This window comes from Protopterus annectens, chromosome 4.part0 (assembly GCF_019279795.1).
Source record: "Protopterus annectens isolate FY-2018-M chromosome 4.part0, PAN1.0, whole genome shotgun sequence".
NCBI classification, from domain to species: domain Eukaryota; kingdom Metazoa; phylum Chordata; order Ceratodontiformes; family Protopteridae; genus Protopterus; species Protopterus annectens.
The window spans coordinates 568,432,802-568,456,274 of NC_056733.1; the positions used below are offsets into that span (position 1 = coordinate 568,432,802).

Sequence of the window (23,473 nt, forward strand, 5' to 3'; positions counted from 1 at the left end):
AGCAAGAGGAGGCATTTGTATTCCCCTCAGGAATCCTTAACATCAGACAGCGACTTAGAGGAATCAGAAGGGTCCCCACGGTCCTCGTCTGAGGATGTCGCATTTGCAGACATCCTGGAAATATTAAGGCAGAGGGGTGACTGGCAGTCCCTTACCACTACTGAGGATGAGTCTGTGCTCCTGAAGGCCTTTGGGTCTCAACCTTCCACCTCGTGGGTTGACGAATTAATGGACTTGGTCGCTCAAAGGGCATTGGGAGTCTCCTGATTCCATGGAACCGGTCCCTCGGAGGCCCAACAAATTTATCACCTCCCCTCAAGACTGGTCTTTTCTTACGAAGTTAGTCCCCATTGATGCCATGGTGATGGCAGCGGCCACCAAGAAAGAGATGTCAGAAACCTCCTCTTTTGTTCATCCTCCTAATAAAGATTCTAGGACGATGGACAGATACGGGAAACGCATCTTTAGTTCTGCGACATTTGCAATAAGATCGCTTAACTATTTAACCCACTTTACCCATCTTCAACGAGATCTCCTCAAAGAGCTTGGAGATACTCTACAGGGCAAAACAGATGATGCTGTTTCTGAGAAAGTGATGGCACAGCTTAACACTCTTAATTCTATTGTGAACTCGTCCATGCGGCTCATTTCTTATGCAGCTGATGGATCGAGCCGGGCAGCAGGTTCAGCGATAGCTCTGCGGAGACGATCCTGGATGTGCTGATGCTCCTTTGCGGAAGCCTTCAAATCTTCCTTTGTTAAAACCCCATTCGATGGCTCTTCCTTGTTTGGGCCTAAAGTCAAGGAGGCACTCACTAGGTGTGAGCAGGAAGGGAAGACTCTATCTGCCATAGGAGTCCATTTTTCCACCCCCACTAGACCATACCCAAAGGGCAGAAAGGTGGAAAAATGTGGTTCTGAAAGTCCCAAGGAGCTTTCCAGAGCATACGTAGTGAGCCCCTCTCTAGGGGCAGAGGAGGGGGGTATAAATGGTAGATGCCACCCAGGCGGCAGAGGGTGTCCGCAGAACCAGGGTGACAGGGAGCAGTTCCTTGGCAAGCCCTATCAGCGCTCCTGAGAGGAGGCCCAACTGTCCTGCTCTGGAGGCAGTCAGGGTTCAGTTAGCTTTATACCCAGACACCTGGCTAGGAATTACATCAGATTCTTGGGTAAGAAGCATAGTTACCAGAGGTTACATGATTCCTTTTTTAGAATCCACTTCCATTCATACAAGAATCCCAGACGTTCCACCCAGTCTGCAGAATCTAGCAGCCATAGAAATTCAAAGGCTGCTAGAAAAAAGAGTCATCCAGCCAGTCCCGGTGGACCAGATAGTATCCGGAACTTACTCCAGGTTCTTTTTAGTTCCAAAGAAAACCAGGGACTGGAGGCCCATCTTAGACCTCAGCAAACTAAACACCTTTGTCAAAAAGGAAAAGTTCCGGATGGTCACGCTTCATTCGATACTTCCGTTTCTCGAAACGGTGATTGAATGTGTTCTATAGATCTCAAGGATGCGTACTACCACATCAAAATGGCCAGGCCATCCAGAAATCACTTGCGTTTCCGGCTGGGAGCCAGTCACTACCAATTCCGAGCTCTACCCTTTGGTCTCACCACAGCCCCCAGAGTGTTCACCAAATGTATGGCAGTGGTCACGGCTCACCTGAGACGTGTAGGATTCCGGGTATTTCCATATCTGGATGACTGGATCCTCACTGCCACCACCAGGCATCAACTGATTCACGCCAGAGATTACGTAATCAACCTGTGTTCCAGGTTGGGCATAACCTTAAATTTCAAAAAATCTACTTCATTGCCGTCGCAGCATATTTCCTTTATAGGAGCAGATCTAGATACCACCACCACCCTGGTCAGATTGCCTCAAGAAAGAGTAATATCTTTACGAAGTCAAGTTGTTAACGGAAAGGAAAGTTCTGGCATTCCAGGTTCATAACGGTTTCTCTAGAACGAATGCACATGAGGATACTCCAGTGGTTACTATTCACGCAGTGGTCTTATCAACAGCTTCTAATGTCACACAAGATTCTTCTGAGAAATGCTTGCAAAAAGGACCTTCTTTGGTGGTTGAACAGCCACCAAGTTACTGTAGGTCGCCCATTTGGACTTCCCCCTCCCACAGCCACAGTGACCATGGATGCTTCCCTGATAGGGGGGGGGGGGGCTGTTTCAGGGAAGAACTGTCCAAGGCACTTGGTCAAACATGGAATCTCATTTGCACATCAATGTCCTAGAGTTGAGAGCAGTGCTTCTAGCGTTGCAACACTTTCACAACTCTCTACCTCAAGAGACGATTGCAATACAGACAGACAACATGTCGGTAGTCTGGTACATCAACAAGCAAGGGGAAACCAAGTCTTACCCCTTAAGCCGAGAGGCTCTGAGAATTTGGCAGTGGACTGTATCCACTGGGTGCTTTCTGATAGCAACGCACATACCCGGGTCATCCAACATGATAGCGGACAAACTAAGCAGAGCCATTCTGTTGCCTCACAAGTGGCCCCTCAAAGAACGAGTGGCGGAAAGCATATTCCACAGATGGGGCCAGCCTTGTTGCAACCTTTTTGCATCCCTGATGAATGCCAAATGCAGAAGCTACTTTGCCCTGTACCCTCCACCAGGGGACAGCCCAAGGGACTCACTTGTACACGTTGGCTCTTGGTTCTCCTTTATGTCTTTCCTCCAATCCCGATTATCCCCAGATTCTTACAGAAATCCAAAAGCCTGGGAAGGACTGTTATTCTAATAGCCCCGTTTTGGCCTCGGCAGATATGGTTCCCCTTCCTACAGCAATACCAAGTGGAAGAATCTTGGGTTCTGGGCCCAGTGCCAGACCTTCTAACTCATTTGTTGGGAGTTCTTCATCCCTCTCTTGTCTCCCTCAAACTGACAGCTTGGCTGCTCCACTTCCCAACCTAGTCAGGTCTCATAATTTGTCTCCCGCGTTTCAACATATTCTAGTTTCCTCTCACAAAGTCTCCACCAGGAAACTTTATAACAGCAAATGGAAGCGATTTGTTCATTGGGCTTCTCAGCATGGTATTGATCCCTATGTCGCCCCTATTCATAGTATTCTGGAATTCTTGACTTTGCTCTACCACGACGGTGTGGCAGCTTCTACGATAAGGGTTCAATTAGCTGCCATATCTAGCTTCCATGTGGGATGCAGTGGTTCTAACATTATGTCCCACAGATTATGTAAAGCCTTTTTGAAAGGAACTCATCACATTCGGCCACCTATCAGACATCCTGTTAACTCCCTGGAATCTAAATTTGGTACTATCTCAACTCATCCTTCCCCCTTTTGAGCCTGCATCATCTTGTCCTTTGAAGTTCCTTTCTTGGAAGACAATTTTCCTGCTGGCTGTTACTTCGACGCGTAGAGTTTCTGAACTACAAGCATTTTCTATCAGGCCTCTATATCTAGTCTTTTACCCCGACAGAGTGTCTTTAAGAACAAATCCAACCTTTCTCCCTAAAGTCTGTTCCAAGGCAAACTTGAGCCAGTCTATTGACCTTCCTACTTTTTTCAGACATCATGCTAATAGATTGGAGTACATGTTACATAAGCTTGATGTTCACAGCCAATTGAGGTTTTATTTGGACAGAACAAAAGAATTTAGGAAATCTGATCAACTATTTGTTTCCTATGCAGACAATAAGAAAAGTTTTTCAGTATCCAAAGTTACATTGTCCAAATGGATTTCTGATTGTATAAAATTTGTATGTTCTTCAGCTAAACAACCTTTAGAATGTGAAGTGAAAGCTCATTCTACCAGGGCTGTTTCTATGTCTTTAGCCCATGCAGCCCCTTTACCTTTGGACACCATTTGTGCAACTGCTACTTGGTCCAAACCTCATATGTTTATCACTCATTACACAGTGGACAGCGCCTCCAGGGACAGGGCTTCCTTTGGTTTCACTGTTTTCAGGAATGTACTCCTGTGAGCCGCCCAGGATTAGGGCGCTTGGGACGCTACCCACGTGTAAAGAACAAACGGCGAGATTGAACAACTTTACATAAAGAAGTTATGTTTTTACCATAATGTTCGCCTTTATTCTTGCACTCCCTCCCACCTTCCCCCTCCAGGTTCTGGAAGAACGAGTATGACTGGTGGCCTGGTTGTTCTTGCTAGTGTCCTTCTTTCCAGCCAGATTATTGTTTAGCTATTGTAAATAGTTATGTACTATATACAAAATATATACCATATACAGAAGAAGAAGAAGAAAACAAAGTGTGTTTTTTTTCTTGCTGGTTCAGCAAACTAGATCTGGGGTTGGTAGGAGAGCATCATGGGATAGGGACTGTGCCTCGAGCTACTCAAATATCTTGAGCTTGGAAAGCAGCTGACTCCGAGCCGATGGATCCGGTCCGAACCCACAAGTAAAGAACAAAGGCTAGATGAACAACTCACATGGAACGTTATGGTAAGAACATAGCTTCTTTTTTTCTTTGCCTATAGAAGGGTGCTGCAAGAATCCACAGTTTTTTTTACTCTTTGAACTGCTGTATGGCCACAGAGTGAGGAAACCTCTCTATTTAATCCATGACAAGTGGAATGGTGAGTGTGATTACCACAAGCAGTCTATTGGGGAGTATGTCCTAAATGTCATTACTAGGCTTAGAGAGCTTATGGGGAAGGCCCAGGCCTTGGAGCACCTGGCATAAGTACACCAGCAGCAGAAAGTCAGGAATGATAGGACAGTTAGTGGCCAAAGAGTATTCTGCTAGGTAGTAAGTGATGCTACTTATTTCTGTTAGATGCAAGAATCTGCAGGCAGTGTGGGAGGGAAATGTACAAAAAAGGTTAGTGATGATAACTGTGTGGCAAAGTTCTCAGGCAGGATGTAGAAGCAATATCTGCTGTGTTAACATGATGAAGGCCTATCATAGTAGAGAGGCTGCAGTACTCAGCATCTGCAGAGTGCTGCAGGAGAAACTGGTGAGGGCTCTTTTGGTAGATTTTCTTGATAAGGCTGATACCCAGTGGATGAGGCAGCCTTGTCCCAGAAGCTGCTTCCTACTCAGATTCAGAAAATCTGAGTACTACTACCAGAAGCTGAGAATATGTTTACTAGTAATCCGTATTGTGTACCCATCTGGTGGAGCAACATGTGAACACAGGACCTCAGTAGCCCATCAAGCAAACCCCAAACAGGAAAAGGAGTTAGGGGAATTCTAAGAAAGAACTTCAGGGCATGTTGGAACTGGGGGTAATACAGGAGTCTAGCAGTCTGTGAGCCTCATCAGTTGTGCTAGAGCCAAAAAAAGATGGAAGTACCAGTTTCTGTGTGGATTACAGAAAACTGAACAATCACATATTCAGATTCTTACATTTGCCAAGAACAGTTGAAGCCTTTGTGCAGCTGGTTGAGACCAAGTATATAAACACTATTGACGTGATCACGTGTTACCAGCAGGTACTCTTTGACATCTGCACCCAGTGAGAGATTAGCATTTGTGACCCACATCTGGGTTATCTAATTTTACTAAAATACCATTTGGTAAATCACCTCCCTACAGGAGTTGAATATTATCCCCTTGGTAAGGTGGATGATATTTCTATTTACAGAGAGTCATGGCCAGAACTTGTCCAACATGGCAGGGGTGTATTCAGCAGGCTGCAAAGGAGAAGGGCTGAGAATTAAGGCCAACAAGTGTCGGGTGGGTATGACAGGTGCATCTTATCTGGTTCATAGAATGGGCAGTGGAAAGGGTAAGCCAGAGCCAGCCAGTGTCAAAGCTGTTTGTGTGTGACCTACACCTACCACCAAGAAAAAGGTAAGGCCTTTTTAGAGATAGTGGGGTACTCTAGGAAGTTCATTCCTTGTTATAGTATGATTGCCACTTACCTTACAGACCTTGCCAGGAAAAACAGACCAGATAAAGTTGTCTGGACTTCAGCCCGTGAGCAGAGATTCAAACTTGCAAAGAGGATTTCAGTGGACACCCTGTACTAGCCAGTCCGGTGTACTGCAAAGGATTCATTATGCTGGTAGACTCTATAAGATGTGTGATTGGGGGGATGATTTTTTAAGAGAGAAAAGAGCACCCTATGTGAACATAAACCGTAGACTTTAACCCAGGGAGGAATGCTGCATAGCCACGTCTTAGCGGCATTGTCTGGGCTGTACAAAGGCTGCAACCATATCTGTATGATAGAAAGTTAGTTCATCACGGTTACAGACCACAACCCATTAAACTGGTTCCGTAGGGCAAGTGGGCAGAATGGAAAGCTTCTTAGATTAAGTTTAACCTTGCAGTTCTGTAACATGACTATCCAGCAAAGAAGTTATTCTGTTAATTTCAGTGTAGATGGTCTGTCAGTGAAAGAGAAAGGGATAATGTACCAGAAAAAGTGCACCTTTGTCTGAAACTTTGCTTATTTATTTATTTATTTATTCTTTCATTTTTTGCCATTTGATTACTGGGAAAGTCGGACTGGGTAGAAGCCCATTTTCAGCAGATGCCCATGGAGAAAAGCTCCAAATTATTACACAAAACATTTTAAGAACAATCATTTTACAATCTTTAAAAATAAAACAAAAAACATCTGCAGTTTAAATAATTATAACAAATAAGACATAATATAAAAACATTGTTTAAGAATCAATACAAGGTGTATGACAATCATTTAATATTTAGAGAAATGTTAGACAGTTTGTAGAGAAATTAAAGGTAAGTTAGTCTAATACAAATGGGAACTGCAACATGAAGTGAAGAAAAAACAGGCGTATGGTATATTTAGAGAGAAAGTCAGAGAAGGGAGTTAGTAGTAAGGAAGTAAGTGGAGAAGGGAGAGTAAGGAGATATAAGGGGTGAAATGGTACTTGTTCACATTTAGGGATATAGTTTATCCTGGTTTTGCTCAAGAACAGATTTTTTTGGTAGGAAGTCGTTCAGAGTGGTTTTGAAAGATGGGAGGGAAGGTATAGATCTGATAGATATAGGTTAGGAGTTTCAGGCCTTTCAGGCATTAACAACCTTGTATGAGTGCAGACATAGCCCAACAGATTTGCTATGTTTGTAGACAGACAGGAGTTTTTGGTCACTGGATCACAATGACTGAGTGGGAACATAGTAGTGTAGAGTGTTTTTTAGTGCTAGACAGATGTATGCTGGATAATTTATAGGTGGTAAGAAGCTATCGATATGTTAGTAGATGTGGCAGCTCTAACCAATTTAGGCTTTTCAATGCTATACAGTGGTGGGCTCTGAAAGGGGTATGTGCTGCAAATTTAGCAACTTTGTTAAAGCATTGTTCAGGATTTTATTTTTTGTGATGCCTGGAGGTTAGTAAGGATAAGACCGCCATAAAGAAGAGTGGGGAGGAGATAAGTAGTGGCAAGTGTAGTTTCAGTTGTGTTGGTGAGAAAGTTTTTGGCTCTGTAAAGCTTCCCTAGTTTTTGATGAGTTTTTCTTATGGAGTTGTATATGCAGGTCGAATGTAAGTTTATCACCCACTGTCACCCCTAATAGTTTGCTATGAAAAGTGACTACAGTGGTTATATTATCAAGACAGAAGACTGTAAATTTTGTATTTTTCATGAGAGAGGGATTTGGGGAAAAATTAGTAGTTTGGTCTTTTTTGGGTTGAGCATGAGTTGTGAGTTACAGAGTCATGTTTCAGTGGCTGTTAAAGTTTCCTGAGTAATTTTTTTGAGGTCTACCATGTTGCCAGATGTGCAAATGAGAGTGGAATTATCTGCGTATTTTATTAGGGTGGCCTGTTGTGTGGAAGTATAGAGGGAGTTGGTGAAAATGTTAGAGGAGGGGACCAAGGATAGAGTCTTGTGGTACACCAGTGGTGACTGGGAGGTAAGGAGAGAGTGTGGAGTGCCATTTTACTGACTGATACCTATTGGACAAGTAGCCTTTGAACTGCAGAAGAGTGGGCTGAGAGAGACCTAGTGAGGACATTTGAAATAAAAGTTTGCTGTGACAAATTGTGTCGAAGGCTTTAAGCAAGTCTAGAAATAAGGAGGAGACTTGTTTGCCATTATCTCTAGCGTTATTGACAGTATCTGTATAAGTTAGAAGTGCAGCACTAGTCCTATGGGAAGGATGGAAGCCATGTTTGTTTGGTATAGGAGTTCTTCCTGCAGGAGATATTCTAGCAATTGTTTTTGAATATATTTTTCAAATATTTTGATGAGAGGAGATAAGATTGCTATAGGTCTAAAGTTATTAATGTCTGTTGAATTTCCTCCTTTGTGCACAGGGATAATGTGTGACTTTTTTCAGAGATAGAACATGGGATTCCTGGATTGATCTGTTTATAAGGATTGAGACAGGGTATACGATGCTATTGGCTGCTATTTTTAAGTACTCACTTGGAAGGTCATTAGCTGAAGAAGAGCACAGTTAAAGTTTAAGAATAGTTCTATATATGTGGGCACAGGTATGAAGGTTGAAGTAGATGTATGTGGCTGTAGGGCAGGGTTGGGATTAGATGTTGTGGAATCCTTGGTTAGAGATGCTATGCTATCTATAAAATAAGAGTTGAACTGTATTAATTTTTAAGTGGTGAGTTATCGGGAGAGGGGATTGGGTTAAATGTTTTGCTGGGATGTAAGATTTCTTTAATGGATGTCCAAAATTTTTTAGGGTTGTGTTTAATATTCTGAAAATGATTATAGTATAGTTTTTTTTTTCATTTATTTGCTTTTTAGTATGATCGCAAAACATTCTGAAGTTTCCCGTGCCATTCTTTCCATGCTTTTCCTATATCCTGCATTAGCATTCTACTCTTTTTGGAGAGCCAAATTGCATTATTTGTTTTCACTCTCTTCCTTCTAGGAGGTGCAAGGCTAGTTAAGATATTTAGAAGAGTTTTATTGAATTTAATTACGTTATTGTCTAAGGGGTGGATTTTTAGGAAAATCCAGTGAATAGATGATTGTGTAGTAATGAACATTTCTAGGTTAAACTTGCAAAGGTTACATGTTGTTTTATAAATATGGTGTTTAACTAGATGTGCAAGATGTCTGGTTGTATAGATTGGGAGAGAATCACTGAGAGAATCTGACATTGTATCTGTGGTGAGTATTTGCTAGGGTCTGATACTAGGGTCCAGTCTAATAGAGAATTTGATGTCTTGCTATAATGTGTGGAACTATTAATTAGTTGTGTGAAACCATATAAGTTCATGCTAGATGTAGGGGAATTAGAGTTTATGTCCAACCAATTGACATTCACATCACCTAGTAATATTTTTTCTTGTGGAAATGTTATGGATATCCAGTGTAGGATATCTTCCAGTATAGCTGTGATGTTGCCAGATGGGATGTCAAGGACAATAATACATATTTGTTTATAATTGTTTATGTTGAGGAAAGCAATAAAAATCTCTGCTAAACTGAATGTTGGTGTTGGTTTGTTGTAAGGGGAAATGTGGTAGGTATTGGGAAATATTAAAGCAATACCACCACCTTTACTCTTTATACTGTCATTACTGATGATGTCATACCCAGGAGGTGTAACCTCACAGTTTTTCATGCTAGGTTTAAGCCACGTTTCAGTTACAGTGAGAACATTAGGCATATGTTGGGTAATACAGGCATGCAGTTCAGCAGTTTTATGTCTTATACTTGTAACATTTATTGCAGCAAAAAATAGATCACCAGGCCTGGGGATTGGCTTTTATTTGGTCATAGAAGTGTGTGGGAGAGAATTATCATTGTGTTCATTGTGATATGTGGGGTCAGGATCCTCCTAGAAGAATTTTAGTATATTGAGGAATTATGCATACTTGTTGTTTGGAGAGGATTCTTGTACTTAATTTTGTTTTTAATTGAGTTTAAGTGTAGTTATTGAATAAAGATGAGGGGCAATATGAAATAGGTATGGTGCATTGTGTGGAGAGTATAAAGAGGAAATATGGATATGTGCTTGGGACAGAGTAGGAGAGATGCTGTGAGATATTATTGAGTCATGGTAGGAAAAAAGATGGCACAGTAGGAGGATAAGTGTAGATAATAAGCTGAAGAGTAGCATAATTAAGGACAGGAATCTGTATTTTATAGATTTCAGGTAGTGGGGAAGTAGCAATGAAGAAGGAAACAGGAAGTTATAGGACAGCAGTAGATTCTGTGATGGTGGATTTTGAGGACAGGTAAGGAGAGAAGTACTTTCTGTAAAAGAAGAGAGTTGGGTTGACCATTTTAATCTAGCAGAATGCCTTCAAAGGACTTGTTATTAGATTCCTTTGGGAGGAGTATGGTGATGCCAAACAGTTGAGAAACTTATTTACAGTGCTGAACATGCTGTAATTGTTGAGATGTTTCTGATTAATTGTTGCCTGTAACATCATTCTGCTGGAATAAAATGGAGTTTCACAAGAGGGGAGTAATTGTTTGCATGTAAATGATGGGGAACTTGTGAAACTGGATCATAGGTTTATAGCTAAGTACTGGGCTAGCTGTCCTTGTGGTTTATTTAAAGTCTAGCCAAATTGTCTTGATGAGAATCAAACCCTGCTGCTCTGGTATGAGAGAGAAACACCTTAACTATTATACTAAACCCATTGACACAAATAACGGCTGATGGAATCAAACTCTGGCCACAAGATGTAGCTTATGAACAGCTCATAGCCTTAATCCTCTGCACCAGCTGCCAGACAAAAAGTTTACTCTGGTGGGACCTGAACCTACAACCTTTGAGTGCCTTTACCATTTTACTACAAGTCCAATACACTATGCATTGTGCCATAGAGCCAAAGAACTTTTGAGCCCAGAACTGTGAAACGGGTCAGATGCAAACAATTATGCAGACATTTCATAGATATATGTGAGATCCTATTTACTGTTCATCTTTCTTCCATTGTGTGAGGAAAGTAATGTAATTACTGGGAAATGTTTTGAGCTGAAACCAGTGTAGAAGTCAGTTTTGCTGGAAGACATTCAGGTAACCACATGTATGTAAGTTTGCTGTTTTGTAAACTGCCTGTATAGTTTAGTAGCAGCATAGCTAATAGTTCAGTATCCTGTTAGAGATAATATCTAGCTTAGTCAGAGTTTTATCCTCTATCTGTGCACTGATTAGTGGTTTCCATTCACTGTGCATTATCTTTACGTCTGCATATTTAAATTATATCAGCACTATCTTTACTTCTGTCTTTGTCTAAGTAATGTTTTTATTTATTCACTTTTAATGTATTGTTGCTGGTATTTGTCTTGTGTATTATCTCAGAAAAATATATTATTTAAGATTGTTGATAGGCTGCTGTTATCTTTGTCTAACTGGGCAGATCACTTTGCACATTACCATTTTGTGTTTATTCTTATTTCATTTGGCTGTAAATCAAGATAGGGCACTTTAGCTGGTGAGTGTCTAACTCAGTAATTTAGAGTAGTGGCAATATTGTCTTGCCAGAATAAAAGCTGTGGGGAATTAGTTTTACAAGTCTTCCCTGTGAATTATGGTGTGAAAAATAATTAATTTGAAATGTAGTTACCATGTGTAAGGGGCCCTGGAAGACTCTGTGATTCTCAGAGAGAGAAAGAGAGTGTGGAGAAGGAGACACATGAGGTGCTAGTCCAAAAACTTGGCTCTGTAAGTGGTCCGTATGCAGTTCTAGTCTGGGTTTGGATGCTAGAAAACCATATGCAGCACTTGTATTTCTGGTATGATATTTAGTTGGCAGTGGTGAGAATTAAACTCCAGGCAGGTCATCACAGAGGCAAATAGATCTGATCTTAAATATATTTTGTTTTTATTGCAAAAAACTGAAACTAGTACTCATTTATCACTGCTGTTGATGATGTTCATCGTGTTACCCTGCTGCAGTCATCACACTTGGGTTATCCTGCCGTCAGGTGGTCCCGCAGTTGGCCAGAGTTCCAAAGTCTTGGTCCGGCATCGGTTGCTGTCGCTTCCTCCCTGACGTCAGTGCGCCAGGGGTATATAAGAGGCATCCAATGCCATTTTCTTCAGTCTTTCTTGCCGCGCGGTGCCCAAAGCAGAAGCAGTTCGCAAGTGCCGGTCGGCCGACACCTGAGATTTTCGATTCGAATTTCAGTCCGAAGTCTTCAATAAAGCTAAGTACCCCGTTGGAGAACCTTTTCTTGCCTCAGTCCGATGTCAGAAAAAGTTAACAATTGCATTTCTTGTGGGAAGCAAATACCTCATAAGGACTTCCATTCTTATTGTATTCCTTGCCCAGGCCCAGACCACGATGTCACAGGTTGTCGGTTTTGTGCTAGGTTTAATAAACAAACTATCAAACGCCGTTTTGACTTCGCACGACATTACTTTGGTAGGAAATTTAATTTTATCATGCCATCGGAGCAGCCGACGACTGGCATGCATACAAAATGCAAGGATAAGGACAGGCAGCCTAGAACCAAGCCAGACTCCGAGGCCTCTGCTGGGCCTGTCGCCGGTTCTCCGGTTTTCAGTGAGGTGCCTATGCAGCCCCTGATGACCGCGGAAATGGAACCCCAGACAGCTTCGGATTCTTAAGCGGAGTGTACTAGGCTGTCGCAACCATCTTCATTAGGCCCTTCTGACACCGGAACAGAAGGTGATCCCGGTGCAGTAGAAACACCTTCGGTTTCAGAAGGTGTCTTCAGACCGACTACAGTCACCATTAAATCTTATGCTAAGCTAAAAACTCCATTAAAACCAAAAGAGACTGTACATCAGTCTCCTGTTCAAGGCCCCATGCCTAAGAAACAGATGCTTAAGATGGCTGAAGATTTGATTTCCCTAATCAGGGGTTCCCATCCCCCCCTGATAAAAGGTCAAGACAAGAGGAGGACTATGCTTCCTCTGACCAGGTTTCTGTTTCTTCAGATTCTTCTGAAGAACAGGATTACGCTTTTCCCCCTTATGAAGATTCTGATGCTAAAGACTCTATTCCTTCTGCATCTCCCCCTGAAGACTACTCCTTTGGGGAAACTTTACATACCATGAGGGAACATTTCCACTGGGAAGGCCAGGACTACTCTGATTCTAAGAAAAGACTGTGAGAGTTTATTTTACTACCCCAGCACAGACCACTTGCTATCCCTCCAGTTTTAGATATTGTGGATGATGTTTACTTAGGGTCTAGTCTAAGTCCAGACTCCCTACCTCCTGCTCCAGCCAAACCAGACAGATACTACAGAGTACCTGACACACACAAATTCCTTTATAAAAGCCCTCTGGCTGACCCAGAAACAATTTCCCAGGGTCCCAAAGGGGCTAAAGCTTCTATGGCTAAAAATCCTGTACCCTCTGAAAGGGATTCCAGAGCTTTAGATAAATGGGGAAAGAAGATATACACCTCAGCTACTCTGGCTATGAGAGCATTAAATTGTCAGTTTCCCATGCTGAAATATTAGCAATTCCTAATGTCTCAATTAAAACAAAAACTTAGCGCACATTCTGAACAGGCTGAATTCAAGGAAATGCAGGATCTGTTGCATGCAGCTGAACAGGTGGGCAAACATACTTTACAATGTGGATTTGATTCATTGGAAGCTTCCTGTAGAGCAGCTGTTACTGGGCCTGTCATACGCAGACATGCTTGGTTAAAAGAACAAACCCTACCTGATCATGTTAAAGCAAAATTATTGGATGCACCTTTACAACAGGATGTCTTATTTGGTGTCAAAGCAGAAGAGGTTTTAAAGAAAATGGAGGATTAGGCAAAGTCTATGCAGATGGTCAAGGATTTTTTACAGGGGCAACCCCCTCGTTTCAGAAGAAATTGGCCAACAAAAAACTGGTCCTTTCCAGCTTCTGACAGACTACAGAGGGGGCAAATACAGAAGCCCAAGGGGCAGAGGTCAGTCACAAGGCCCTTACAAACCTCGCCAATGGGGTGCCACAACCCAGAAAGGAGGTGAAGACAGGCCCCAAGCTAGCAGAAGACAAACACAATGACTCAACCCTCCAATTATCAAGCAAATCTCTCTTGGCAGCTCCCTTGGGAGGAAAATTGGCACTTTTTGCAGACAACTGGCACATCATCACAAAAGACAAATGGGTCCTAAACATTGTCTCACAAGGTTACAGATTCCACTTTCATACCTTGCCAAGGATAAAAGGAATGCCAAACCTGCCACCAAATCAATGGGCAGTGGCAGAAAAACAAATTACAGCTCTCATGGACATGAGAGCCATTCAACAGGTACCTACACAGGAGCAAGGACAAGGATTTTACTCAAGACTCTTTCTAGTCCCCAGAAAGGACAAAGCATGGAGACCCATTCTGGACCTTTCAATTCTGAACACCTATCTGCAAGTACCAAAATTCAAGATGCTAACACTACAGCAGCTTCTTCCCATGCTGGGCAAGAAGGCTTGGCTAGTAACGTTGGATCTCAAGGAGGCATACCTGCATGTCCCTATCAGAAAGAATTGCAGAAGATACCTCCGCTTCATTTCAGGTTCAACCCATTATCAAATCTCTGCACTGCCCTTTGGTTTATCTACTGCGCCCAGGGTCTTCACAAAATGCCTGGCACCAGTAATTGCATACTGCAGACAAAGAGGAATTCAAATATACCCATACCTGGATGACTGCCTTATTCAAGCAAGAAAGCAAGGACATTCTTTTAAAACATCTGGCATTTGTCAAACACCTTCTAAGTTGCCTAGGGTACACAGTAAACGAAAAGAAATCAAAACTAGTGCCCTCGCAAAACATAATATTCCTGGGTGCCATCTTGAATACAACGGCCCAGATGGCTTATCTCATGCCAGACAAGCAAGAACAACTGACTCAATACTTCAAAATAATGGCAACAAAGACCCAACTCCCTGCAAGAAAAATTCTGCAGGCCTTGGGATTCATGGCATCTTGCATACTACTAATACCATTTGCAAAACTGCATATGAGGAAATTACAATGGTACCTGAAAAGCGTATGGACTCAGCACAGCCACAGCTTGGAAACAATGATACCACTCATTCCCTGCCTTCAACAGGAGTTTCTATGGTGGGCACAGGCATGTCACCTCAACAAGGGTCAGCCTTTCACATTACCCACAGCCAGGTAAACTATGACAACAGATGCATTGGACTATGCCTGGGGAGCACACATGGCAGGAGAGTGCATTCAGGGCAAATGGACTACAGATCAAAGGCATGTGCATATCAATCAAAAGGAAATGCTAGCAGTATAGAATGCCCTAACAGCTTTCAAGGACCTCTTACACCCGGGACAACTAATAATAAAGACGGACAATACCACAGTAATGTGGAACTTCAACAAGCAAGGGGGCACACTTTCCTACCCTCTATGCAGGCAAGCAATGACCTTGTGGAACACAGCACTGTCTTACCAAGTTCAACTAAAGCACAATTCCTGCAGGAAAGAAAAACACATTGGCAGACGACCTAAGCAGAAACATCATGGATCCCCACGAGTGGAAACTGGATCCACAAGTATTTGCAATGATAACTTAAAAATGGGGACGCCCAAACATAGATCTGTTTGCCAACCCCCAAAACTACCAACTTCAAAAATTTTGTACAAGGACATTCCACCCACAAGCTTGGAAAGTAGACGCCCTCTCATTCGGTTGGAAAACATTAACAGTGTATGCCTTTCCTCCACTGCCTCTTCTAGCAAAGGTGCTGCTGAAAGTCAGATTAGAGAGGCCACAAATGATACTCATTGCACCAGACTGGCCACGCCAGCACTGGTATCAAATTCTAAAGAACATGGCCCATGGCCCACCATGGATTTTACCACAAATTCCTCACCTGCTCACCCAGCGAGACAATCAAATTTTACACAGTCAGCTCAAGACTTTAAACCTGGCTACATGGCAAATTACCTAAACAATCAACCAACACCTCTATCCAAAGCTGTTATGGATGTCATTCTGGAGGCCAGGAGGCCCAGCACCAGGAAAACCTGTTCAGACAAATGAAAAAGATTTTGCGCCTGGAACCAGGCTAAAGGCCAAAATCCCCTTGATCCAAACATTCCTCAGATTCTACAATATTTAACTGAGATATTGCACAAAGGACTTTCCTTTTCATCTATTAAGATCCACGCCTCAGCAATTTCAGCTCATTACGACACGGATCCTCCTTTATTTTCACATCCACTCCTAAGACAGTACCTCAGAGGGGCTAAGAACATAAGACCGCCCAGGAGAGCACCAACACCTACTTGGGGTCCTCAGCTTTGTTCTGGAAAAACTTACACTGCCGCCCTTTGAACCAGCTTTCTCAGCTGATTTAAAGTTTCTTTCATGGAAAACTGCCCTGCTGCTAGCAATAACTTCAGCTAGAAGAGTCTCAGAGCTACAGGCAGTAATGGCAGCGGAGCCTTTCCTCATTTTTCATCAAGACAGAGTCTCTCTGCGAACTAACCTTTCCTTTATGCCAAAGGTGGTATCCAGTGTGGCCCTAAACCAAACCATTCATTTGCCCACTTTTTTCCAAATCCCCAGAACAAAGGAGGAAGACTCCTGCACTCTTTGGACATTCACAGACAATTACATTACTACTTGGATAAAGCTAAAGCTTTCAGAAACTCTGACCAGCTTTTTGTAGCCTATGCTGCAGGATCACAAGGAAAAGCTATCTCAGAACAGACCATTTCAAAATGGATAGGACATTGCATACGTTTCTGCTACACGCATCATGGGAAACCGGTACCTGCTAACATTAGGCCCTACTCCACCAGGGCTACAGTTACATCAGCAGCCTTTCTCAGGGGGGTGCCAACCAAGGATATTCTGGAAGCTGCAACTTGGAGTTCATTGCACACCTTCACCAAACACTATCACTTACCTCTATATTGTAAGACTAGAGCTGGCTTTGCCACTGCAGTTTTGCAGGGCCTACTAGCTTCTTCTAACCCTGTTTAACTCCACCACCCATCCTTAGCTTTGGGATTCAACCCAAGTGTGATGACTGCAGCAGGTTAACACGATGAACATAGTACAGTTTTGTACCTACCATAAATGTAGATGTTCGAGTGTTCACCCTGCTGCAGTCCAGGTTACCCTCCCTCCATCCCCTCTGAACTAGCTGGACTTATCCATACCTTTCTATCCTATACAACCTCTGTGGTGTATTTGCTTGTGACTGAAAGTATTGTTTTACTTTTACTTGTATATTTTTATATAGCAATAAGTATTGCCTACCTATTGGGGGCACCTGACATCTGTGGCAAGAAAAACTGAAGAAAATGGCGTCGGATGCCTCTTATATACCTCTGGCGCACTGACGTCAGGGAGGAAGTGACAGCAACCAACGCCGGACCAAGACTTTGGAACTCTGGCCGACTGCAGGACCGCATGATGGCAGGATAACCCAAGTGTGATGACTGCAGCAGGGTGAACACTCGAACATCTACATTTATGGTAGGTACAAAACTGTACTTTTTCCAGCATTTGAAATATTCAGGAAGACTGGACATTGTTTTGAACTTTGCCTTTCACTCAGAAATTCATCTTGTAGTTGTAGTAGATGTTTCTTTTTGCACCTAAAAGACAACATAAGTACACACTGTAACAAGATATCTTTATTGGTTTGTCAAAAAATTTCAGAAAGTGTCAAAAGTGTTGCACAGATACAACTTCTTATTGATGGCCTCTACCAGGAGTCCTGCAAATGGCCAATTAGAGTGAGGCAGCCCACCAAGTTGCATTATACTCAGTTTTCATATTATGGGTAGATTTATCACATCTCCATAAGATGAAAAATGCAGCATATGTTCAGAATAAAGTATTTTCAAGTTATTTTTACATCCAAAGTAAAATGAACGAATAAATAAACAAGTAAGTAATATCCTGAAAAGGACGTTTCCTGTCATTATATTTATGCTTACCTCCTCCTTGCAAATTTAGACTCGTATACAGTGAAACACTTAAATAAAAAAATGTGTATATGTCTTTATATCTGAAATGAACAAGTTAGCACAGAGTCATAATTTTTTTTCTGGAAAATTTGCTGGAATATTTCAGTTTCAGAGCTGACATATATTTCTAGGACCACCAAAAGGCCTACATTGCCATTTGGATGTTTGTGTTTTTGCCATTTGTTTCACAACAGTTATATACATTTGAAAAGTTTTAAGGCTGACAAAAACAGTGTGGGAGGGGGCATGTTGCTTTGGGAACCAGTTAACACCCGTGCTGCAGCTCTGAGTAAGATGGATGGTTTTAGAAATGTGCAGTTTGCAAAAAAAAAAAAAAAAGGTCAGTGGGTCAGAAGTTAGCTGTACATTAGGTTCTATGAGCAAAAATGTTATTTTAGGTACATCTCTGGAAATACAACTCAGAATCACATTTGTTTCTGTGAAATCTGGATTTAAGAATGGAAATACCTTTGAAAACCATGTGAAAAAACACTGTACATTTGAAATGCTTTCACCGTTTTATTGGTTAAAAAAATTCTCCTACATTAAGATGGCTTTGTTTGAGTAACAGAAATATATGTGAAATTGGTTTCATCAGTCATTATGATGAGCATTTTTGCAGGTATTACCCTTGTATGTCTCTCAACATGATATTTGTGAATGATTGGTTTTAATGAGAAGAAAATAAAACAAAGAAACTTTGCACCTATGTAGACAGACATTAACCTGGAAATGGCTACAGTATAGTGCATTGAACATCTGTTTCTTTACTCTCTGTGTTTGACTTGCACAATAATTTAATCTTAACTGGTGAAACTCCATGTTAGTAACTGTAGCTGTAGTTGAAAACAAATGTGTTCATAGTTAAGTTTAGTTTTGAAATTACTGCCCTCTTAGATTGAGTTTTGCCACTGTAGTGCATTCTGTCAGTTAAGGCATGTAATTTTAAAAATCTTTGGCCTTTGGTGCATTAATTGAGCATTTTCAGTCATTTGGCAAGTAGTGTGCTGTTAGTGCATGGTCATTTACATGGCTGCACATTGGTTATGGTTTCATTCAAACTGCATTAGAGCTGATAACTTCCTAACAGATTTCCATTTTAGGGTAAAAATTATGGACCTCCACATTTACACAGCTGTCACAGAATGTACAGTTTCATAATTCTGTACCCATGTACTTATGCGTATACATTTTACATAATTTCCTTTCAGATTCTGCATGATTTCCTTGTGAAATAGTGAATGTTTTCCTGGTTTTTAAATTTCCCCATGGCATGTAAAAGGAAAGGGGCCAAAAACAAACAGAAATGTGCAGATTTATTTTTCTAACACTTTTTCCAGTTGTTTAGATTGACTCATAAACAGTATGAATTAATGGACCAAAAAAATAATTAATAAAAACTTTTGCTTTTTTGGTTAGTGCATTTATACTTTTCAATTCAGGAAATGGCTGTGGCATCGTAGACTAAATTTCATAGCATTTACTGGTTCTTTTTAAGCTCATTTTTTATATCGATGATTCGTCCATGTTCAACCTCCTGGCATTATCCTACTTACAGGAAAATATACAAGGCATGACAGTTTGCTGCCATAATGCCATCTTTCCTGATCTATGTGCTGTGCAGTCTACAGAAGGCACAGCAGAACGGCACACATTTACTTGTCCATCAATAAGTAATGGAAACATTAACAAATACGTTCTTAAGTTCAAAGACAGCATTATAGGCTGATCAGCTCTTGTAAATAGGTCTTTCTGCCTGCCCAAGTATCTAAATATTTCTTAATTTCCAAGTTTTCAGATTGCTTGACATTATATGGAATGTCATTCCATAGTTTGGTTATCCTTACTGTGATCTACTGAACCCTCATCTGACAATCCCTCAGTTTCATTGTAAACTACATATTTTTATGTTTGTACATTGTAGTGTAAGTATTAATTTCCACATTAAACAAAACTTGTAGGATCCTGAAAAATCTTATGGGTCAAAATTACTTTAGCCTGAATATATCTGGGATGTCGGCTGTTGTGGTGTAGCGATTAGCATTGTCGCCTCACAGCAAGAGGCTCTCTGGTTCGATTCTCGGCTGGAGTTCCTTCTGTGTGGAGTTTACATGTCATCCTCGCGATCAACTGAACTTTAAAAAGAGATGCAAGCAGATGCATGAGTGTGTGTGTCTCTTCTCTAAAGGTTGGGTGCCAGGCTGGCAACTTGACACCGTAAAAATCCACTGCAAGTCATAAGCAGACTGGTGATCTGCTGTGACCATCCGTAATCAGGAAAAGCTGAAAGACTTGTATCTGTAACAAAAACTAAAAAGTTTCACTGTCTTGCATCATAACCCATATTCCATTGACCTAAGTTTCATGATTTGTTTAGTAATTATTTTCTGTACTCTCTCTCTCTAAGCTTCTTAACTAGTATAAACGCAAGATGAATTGCTATATTTCAAAAGGGGTCTGATGTAAGATTTATACAATAATACTAATAAACTTTCATTCCTAGTTGATAAATTTCTTAGCAGAAAACCTACATATTTAGTTGCTTTAGCTTTTATGAGTCAGAGTGAAGTTTAAAAGACAGATTAGATGTGATCAGTATTCCCAAGTCTTTATACTGTTTAACTTCCTCTAGTTCAAAACCCATCAAATAAATGGGTTGTTTAATAATTGTTAGAAAGGTACGTAACTTTACACTTTTCTATGCTAAGGGGCAAACCAATGTCCGTAGCCCATAAACTAAATAAATTTAGATATTCATTTAACTCATCTTTTTCTAAAAGATTTTTGAAGTATAAAACCAATGTTACAATCATCAGCATATTTTGCTATACAATACTTTTTATTCTTGGGAAAAGTAGACTATACCAAATTGATTAATAATCCAATACTGACACTTGAAACTTGTAAAAAGAAAACAACTGGTGATGCAGGGGTAAAATCACCAAAACAGCTTTAATAAAACAAAGTAAATCATAGCATCCAGTACACTCAAAATAGGGCATCCTCAGAGTCAGCTGAAAAATGTTAAACAGTCCTTTATATTTCAAATTCAAATAACATTTTAACCAATAAGCACCACCATTTAATTATAGTAATCAATTGTCCTGGGAGTTAACTCTTAATAGTATTTCAAAAGTTGCATTTATCAAAAAATTCACCACACAAAAACTTAAAAGTTTTCATTGTATACATGTGTCGAAAAGTCTTTCCTGTAGAAGATCCTTTAATATTTCCCTGTTGCAAAATTGTGATATTTCAAATACTTAAAGCTTTATGTTTTAATATACATGTCATAGATAGTGTGTCATTAATACCAGGTCTTGTACTGGCTTCTAATCTAATCTGCCATATACATTCCCTAACTTCAAGCATATTTTTGTAGTCTCCACCAAAATCTTTGGTGTATAATCTGTCAATGACAAAAAATATGAATTTTTTAAAAATTCATACAGTCCTTACTATGAACAAATAAAGAATTAGTTGACTTTTTATTTTTTATATCCCTGACGTGTTCCAGTATCCTCTGCCTTATTTTTCTTGTAATCATTCCAATGTAAAACGTTGGACACGATAAACATGTGGCCACATAAATGACCATGTTCGTGTTGCAATTGTACTGAGAAACATCTAATGACTTTTAAATAATTTAATATTGTTTATACTTTTTTACAAGTTTTATATACATGCACTGTTATTAATTGTGATAGATTTGTTATATTAGTTTAGGGGTTTACAAATTGAGCAGCACTTTACCAGGTTAATCGGTACATTGGCCACATAAATTACCATGTTCGTGTTGCAATTGCAATAACCTGGACACATGAGGGACCTTTTGTAATTCCCAATTTGAACATAAGGATAGTCGTTAATGAATTTGCAAGCTTTACAATTTCCACATTTAGCCATCCTAGCTGGTTTTTGACTGGTAGGTTTTAGTATTTTCTCCAAAAGCTCCTTAATATTAACACCCCTACTGTTTATACATTTTGGACCATCACCTGTTGTATTTAACATGTCTGCAGGAAATGTATTGTACCATCCTACCTCAATAACTTCCTTCAGTTTAGCAGACATGTTGTTGTATTGCAACACCATACCTGTTTGGGTGTCTTTCCATTTCAGTTGTTTGGGATTTTGTTGGTGACCAGGGACCTTTTCTGCTTCCTTTGCATTATCTAATAAAATTGGTTTAAAGTCTGTCCCCCTCCTTTGAATAATATCAGATTTAATTGATGTTAATAAATCCATGGGGTAACCTCTTTCTCCAAATAAACCTATTAGCATCTCAATTTCTTCAAAAAATACACTGTCTTCACTTACTGTATGAGATGCCCTAATAAACTGACCTTTTACTACGTTTTTCTTAACGTAGTATGGGTGGCAACACTCGTAATGTAAAAAGGTGTTACTGTATGTCTTTTTCCTAAATAAACTTGATTCTATTTTTCCTTCTCTGATGTATAAATGTAAATCCAAGAAATCAATGGAGCTCTTCTCAACCTTACTAGTCATCATCATCTTCTTTCAGCTGTTCCCGTTAGGGGTTGCCACAGCAGATCACCTGTTTCCATTTCTTCCTGTCCTCTGCATCTTGCTCTATCACACCAGCCACCTGCATGTCCTCTCTCACCACATCCATAAACCTTACCTTAGGCCTTCCTCTTTTCCTGTTACCTGGTAGTTTCATCTTTAGCATCTTTTTCCCAATATACTCAGCATCCCTCCTCAGCACATGTCCAAACCAACGTAATCGTGCCTCTCTGGCTTTGTCTCCAAACCTTCCAACCTGGGCTGACCCTCTAATATACTTATTCCTAATCCTATCCACCCTCGTCACACCCAGTGCAAATCTTAACATCTTTAATTCTGCCACATCCAGCTCAAACTCCTGCCTTTTTGTCAATGCCACTGTCTCCAACCCATATAACATAGCTGGTCTCACTACCCTCTTGTAGACCTTCCCTTTCACTCTTACAGGTGCTCATCTGTCACAAATTACTCCTGACATTCTTCTCCACCCACTCCATCCTGCCTGTACTTTCTTCTTCACCTCTCTTCCACACTCACCATTACTCTGAACTATTGACCCCAAGTATTTAAACTCATCTACCTTTGCCACCTCTACTCCTTGCATCCTCACCATTCCTCTATCCTCCCTCTCATTCACACACATATATTCTGTCTTAGTCCTGCTGACCTTCATTCCTCTTCTCTCTAGAACATATCTCCATCTCTCCAGGGTCTCCTCCACCTGTTCCCTACTCTCACTACAGATCACAATATCATCTGCAAACATCATAGTTCACGGGGACTCCTGTCTGATCTCGTCTGTCAACCTGTCCATCACCATTGCAAATAAGAAAGGGCTCAGAGCTGATCCTTGATGTAACCCCACCTCCACCTTAAACACATCCGTCACTCCCACCGCAGACCTTACCGCTGTCACACTACCCTCGTACATATCCTGTACCACTCTTACATACTTTTCTGACACTCCTGACTTCCTCATACAATACCACAACTCCTCTCTAGGCACCCTGTCATATGCTTTCTCTAAGTCTGCAAAAACATAATGCAACTCCTTCCGACATTCTCTGTACTTCTCCATCAACACTCTCAGAGCAAAGATCGCATCTGTAGTG

General features: G+C 41.0%; 1 protein-coding gene across 1 annotated transcript in view; it reads left to right on the top strand.

Annotated features, from left to right (window-relative positions):
• The window catches only part of TRPV4 (transient receptor potential cation channel subfamily V member 4), a 1,138,869-nt gene that overhangs the window by 565,678 nt on the left and 549,718 nt on the right, over positions 1 to 23,473 (top strand). The window lies entirely within an intron of this gene.